At 40.0% G+C, this 6,004-nt stretch overlaps 1 non-coding gene across 1 annotated transcript; it reads left to right on the forward strand.

The window, feature by feature from the left end:
- Positions 1-206: 206 nt before the first annotated feature.
- TRNAE-UUC lies at positions 207-278 on the forward strand. Its single transcript has one exon. It is a non-coding gene; the product is annotated as a tRNA-Glu (tRNA).
- The last annotated feature ends 5,726 nt before the right edge of the window (positions 279-6,004 follow it).

The following is a 6,004-nucleotide window of genomic DNA, read 5'->3' on the forward strand; positions in this document are numbered from 1 at the left end:
TTTAAAATTCAGAGACTTCTTCACACACCAGGGCCAGGAATCTGAATTTGTAACAAGTCACCCAAGTGATTCTGATGAACCACAGTTTGAAAGATGCTATCATAAGACTGCAGAGTACTACGGATGCAATGGTGATTTGGAGCTAAAAATGAGTTCATGTTTGACTACAGGACTACAGACATATTAAGAAAACTAAACGAGGGAATTCCCTGGTGGTCCAGTGGTTAGGACTTGGCACTTTCATGGCCAGGGCCCGGGTTCGATTCCTGGTCGGGGAACTAAGATCTCTCCAGCTGCGAGGAAAGCTAAACAAGTCAAATCAGAAGAGCATAAATACTCTTAAATTCTCCAATGTTACCAAATAACTGTGAAGATCACTATATTTTATAAAGAAAGCAGAAGGAAATATTTAATTCATTCCATCCATTGTAATCTCTGTGCCACCATATTAAATTTTACCAGTCTTCCAAGAATGGCCTTCCCAAATCTCTCAAGCATTTTAACTATCAACCTCAGAAGATAAAATTTCTATTTATCTTCCAGGCCTCCATATCACTGGACACAAAACATTACTCTACATGACAAGTCACACTTAAAATAAGAGCTACTATTTATTGAGTGTCAGAGACTGTTTTTATATGCAGCATCTTGTTTAATTCTCACAATAAGCCTGACAGGTAGGGACCATTATAATCTTCATCTTAGAGTTTATGAAACTGAGGACTAAGCCTTAGCAGGTTTAAGATGTTTGTCCAATGGATGGAAACCAAATTTTGGTGGTGAGCATGCTGTAGTGTATACAGAAGTATAAATGTAATGTTGTACACATGAAATTTATGTAACGTTATGAACAAACGTCACCTTAAAAAAGAAAAAAGAGGGCTTCCCTGGTGGCGCAGTGGTTGAGAACCTGCCTGCTAATGCAGGGGACACGGGTTTGAGCCCTGGCCTGGGAGGATCCCACATGCCACGGAGCAAATAGGCCCGTGGTCCACAACTACTGAGCCTGCGCGTCTGGAGCCTGTGCTCCGCAACAAGAGAGGCCGCGATAGTGAGAGGCCCGTGCACCACAATGAAGAGTGGCCCCCGCTTGCCACAACTAGAGAAAGCCCTCACACAGAAACGAAGACCCATACAGCAAAAATTAATTAATTAATTAATAAACTCCTACCCCCAACATCTTCTTTAAAAAAAAAAAAAAAGCTTATCCAAAGTCACATGACTAGTAAATAGCAGAGCCAATGTTTGAATTCAGATCTTTCTGACTCCAGAAGCACCAGCTCCTAAAGCTGTAAGCAATTCTGTCTCCACTGGAGTCTTCGTTCACACACACCCTATGGACATGCACAGATAAAGCAAATGTCAATACTAATTGCATAGCTTACCAAAGATACACAACCCCAGCAGAGTAACAGGTCTATTTCATAAAAAATGACATAAGATCAAAATGTAATTATGCCTCTCCAAAATATAAATAAAAGTCGACATCACTATCCAGGGCTTGCCATTCTTGCTAGACATGCTTTAACTATGGAAATGGTAATTCTTGTTGCTAGCAGGTAAACTTTTTTTGTTCAGTGTAGCTTCCACCTGGAACCTCCAATGCGTCATATTTTCTGACATATCTTCTTTTTTTTTAAATTTTTAAAAAAAATTTATTTTATTTATTTATTTTTGGCTGCATTGGGTCTTTGTTGCTGTGCACGGGCTTTCTCTAGTTGCGGCAAGCAGGGGCTACTCTTTGTTGCGGTGCTTCTCATTGCGGTGGCTTCTCTTGTTGCAGAGCATGGGCTCTAGAGCGCAGGCTCAGTAGTTGTGGCGCACAGGCTTAGTTGCTCCGCGGCATGTGGGATCTTCCCAGACCAGGGCTCAAACCCGTGTCCCCTGCATTGGCAGGTGGATTCTTAACCACTGAGCCACCAGGGAAGCCCTGACATATCTTCTTATAACCACCAATACTTAAAATTTTTTGTTGCTGTTGAATACTCCTAATACATTTAGCCTCCTACTGAAATTTCTGAAGCAAACAAAATAATCTCTCCCAGCCACTCACTAGTACACACAAACCCTAGAATTCTAAAAGAATACTGACCACAAAAATCATAAAAAGGACATGTCCCAAAATAGTATTTTCTTTTATGTAGAATACAAAGCCAATCTAAGAATCTAAAGATCTCATAATCCAGCCTTTTTCCTTAGCGAAGGAAAACCTCTTTACCCTTTAAAACAGCTAAAGTTTTAGCACCCTCAGATCCTGCATTTGCTCCTTTACTTTTAGGTTCCTTCAGCATTGTAAACTGGTTTGCTCTGCCTCCATCCATGATTCCAAGGAACATTTTGTATTATGTTGTGTATTATATCCATCTCTGCTGCTAGACCATAGGCTCCATTAGCACGGGACCACATCTATTTGGTATCTCTTACAATAACCACAGTATCTGACGCAAAGAAGGCACTTAATAAATGCTGTGGAATGAATTAAGGGATGCGTGACCCATGAAACTTAGTGGCTCCTAGAGCTTGGTTCTTTCTTCCAACCTCACCAGGAGAATAGTTTGAACTTTAGTGGATGCCTCTTTCTACTTTACTTCACTTAGGATTGAAAAGCCACTGGTTTTGCAGACCATCACCAAGAATTTGGACCAGCTCCTCTCTACTCATCACTTTGCAATACCTGTCAGATCACTGGCTCTTCCCCTTTTGGAGTGTTAGAGACAACTCCAGTAGGTGAAGGCAGATACAGCCTCCAAACTGGGAAGGGAAGACTGGATACAGTGGTGGGGGATGAAAAAGTGAGAGCTTTCTGCTGCCTGCTTTTCTCTTGTGAACAGAACAAGTAAGAATTGAGAGAAGCAATGGGACTCTACTGAGCAGCTAAGGTATAGCAGGAAGGTACCAATCATCTAAGGCAGGATGGCCAAAGGAGGCCTCGTCTGGCTGAAGCCATTGCAGACTTTGTTATGTCTGGAGCAGTTGGGGACTTAGAGGGCAGAGAGACCCTTATCCCCCTGTCTGATGCTGGGGACCCAGATGTTGCTGAAAAGCCTTTCTTCTTCTAATTCAGAATTATCTACTTAGGGAAAGGTTTCTTTTATATTTATTTCTTCCCCCTCTTCAGCTCCTACTCAGGTCACATCTAAATGTAAAGTCAGAGCCAAGGGTGGGTGAATTCTGAAATCATCCCAGCATAACTTCTCTTAGAATATACCTTTCTTCCTTCCCTTCCTATTTCTTTCCTTCTTTCCTTTCTTCCCTTCCTCTCTCCTTCTATATTGTGACAAGCAAAATTACTCATTTCATTTTTTATTCTCTCAAATAGCACTGGCCAAAGGTCAGCACTTTAACAGACTTGTAACAGTCGATCTGATATTTGGAAAGAGGACTTTAGCAATCCAACAGACTAGAAATCTTGGTTTTTGAATGAAGAAGATGGTATTGTAAGAAAAAGTGTCAAATGATGGAAAAGGAAAACATCTCTTTGCAAATAGCTAAATCCTCCTAAGACCTGGAGTCGATTCTTCCACTGTAAAGAGACTTCAGTCTGATTTCAGGTAACATTTAATGCTTCCTTTTTAAGCACTGTCACACTGTTCTTTTAAAGCTGTCCTTTCTTGTCAGCCATCCTCAATAGATTTTTTTTGTCAATAACTCCATATGGTGAGGGTGAGCCTAGAAGTGAATTCGTATAAAAACCATTATTTAACACAACGTTTCCCCCTTAGTTTTAGCTCCATTACATCAAAACATCACTGTTTTAGTTAACTTCTCAATTGTATGCCTCTCCTGTCTGTCCCATCCCACTCCAGGTTAAAGGAACCTTTCTCATGAGTTGTACTTCCCGCACTGCAAGTGCAGCTTCAGAAAATGTCCCTGGCCTATTGCCTATCTCTGAGCCCTGATAATCTCACTTCGTTTGGGGTTTAAATTATAGCTTTCTGTTGGTTGTTCCTTGCCGTAACTTTACCTGTGTGGTGATTCTAATAAATCCCCCTTTTATTTAGCTAGTTTGAGAAGATTGCTGTAGAATGTAATAGGAAGTAAAAATAAGTTTAAAAAAATTTAAGAGACCACCTAGGCACTCTAAATGTGTTCAGATTTCCGAGCTCTATTGAATAATACCCGAGAGTCTTGAGAAAATATGCAGTTAAGTTTGCACTGTTGAACACCAATGGAAATCCTTTCTGGAATGAGTCAAGGGATATAACAAATAAATAAACAAACATACAAGGAAATAATTTATTTCTAAATATATGTGAGTATAAAATCAGGCCATAAACACTCTAGTTATATTTCTTGGGATTAGGGGAAGAAAGGTGGATTCTGCAAATTATACGGTTGTAAATGAGATACCGAACCTAGATAATATTCTAGAAAGTGCTATGTAGTGGAATGCCCATTATATCCTCCCATCCCTGTCCTCACTTTAGAGGACAATTTCTGCCTACAAACCCCAAAAGAGCAGCCCTCCATTATAGGGGAGTCCTTGCCCCTCACCTTGTGGCATTGCCAGCGAAGGAGGCCATGTGCTTTTTGTTTCCATACCTGATTGTCCTTACTGCACTTGAGTTCTGTGAAAGACCCCAATATTTGTCCAGTTAAGTTCCCTTTTCTCTTCAGCTTATCTGAGTGGCTTTATGGTCCTTGGAATGAAATGAAATCTGACTAAGATAAGCAAGTGAAGGAAAGATCTGCGTGTACTCAAAAAAAGGACCAAGTAATCGCTAGAAGCCAGCATGGAGTTCCTAAGACTAGCCTAAATCTATTTTTCTTTTGTAACAAAGTTAATAAACTGATAGCTCAGTTGCACTGTGGCCTTTGGATGTGTTACAGATCTCTTGTTTTTACCTGCCTAGTATCTATTTGCCTTCTTCCCTTAGTAGTACTCCAGTGTTACTTTGGAAAGCTAACAGCCTTTGTATGCAATCCTTTTTTCTATTGCTTTCTTAAATTATTTTCAAAATATATTTGATACATACTAAAGAATAATGTAGCATCTATGTAAGTTATAAAATGAGCACCTGTGAGTCCACCAAGAAGCAAAATGTTAGCAACACATTGCCTCCATCTAAATAATTCTGTACTAACTCATCTCCCTGCTGCCTCCAATAATGCCCCCTTCTCCCCACAGCATGTAACCATGCAATCTTGGTGGGAGGGTCAAGCAAAGTGTCCTCTTCTACTTTGGCCGAAGAGTAAGCATAAAACTTGGATAAGGGCAAGTGGACTCTTCCATTCCACTCTTTTTAGTGGCACAAAGAAGGGAAGGAAAAGAGTTTGAGCAAATTCATCATAATGAAGATATTCTCACCAAAAGTGATCTCAATCCCTGGAGTTGACAATGCCCCTGGGCTTTCTGAGATCTGGCTCTGCAGCTTTTCTTTTATTTCTAAGAGCCTTCTCATATCATTCCATAATTTCCTCTTTTTGTTTTAATTAACCAGAATTAGTATAACCCACCCATCAAAGAACTCCTCTCTGGTAACATTAGTGAATGAAAATTTCATAAAGCCTTTTGACAAAGCCACATCAGATGTCTTCATGAGCAGGCTACAAAAAATATGGATAGGATGAGAGTGAAATTACAAAATAATGGTCACCTCTGGGGAGAACTGGAGAGGAACTGGACCAGCGAATGGGGCCTCAATTGTATATTCAATGTTTTATTTCTTATAAAGAAATCTGAGGCAATATAATAATATGTTAACTTATAATAAAGCTCCTACATGATTGCTATTTTATATTATTCTTTATAAATTTCTTTAGGTTTAAATTTCTTTTTTTTTTTCTTTATGGGCCTCAAGGGATCTCAGTTCCCCAGCCAGGGATTGAACCCCGGGCCATGGCAGTGAAAGTGCCAAATCCTAACCACTAGACCACCAGGGAATTTCCAGCTCTAAATTTTTAAAATTTAGGTGAAATTAGGTGGCTCTATCACAGGTTCAATAACTGTGGTCATGGGAGTGCTGATTAATGATCAATGTCTACCTGTTGGGGGTAGGTGCTC

The sequence above is a fragment of the Monodon monoceros genome, unplaced genomic scaffold (genome assembly GCF_005190385.1).
Source record: "Monodon monoceros isolate NGI ecotype Baffin Bay Population unplaced genomic scaffold, NGI_Narwhal_1 Super_Scaffold_11, whole genome shotgun sequence".
NCBI classification, from domain to species: domain Eukaryota; kingdom Metazoa; phylum Chordata; class Mammalia; order Artiodactyla; family Monodontidae; genus Monodon; species Monodon monoceros.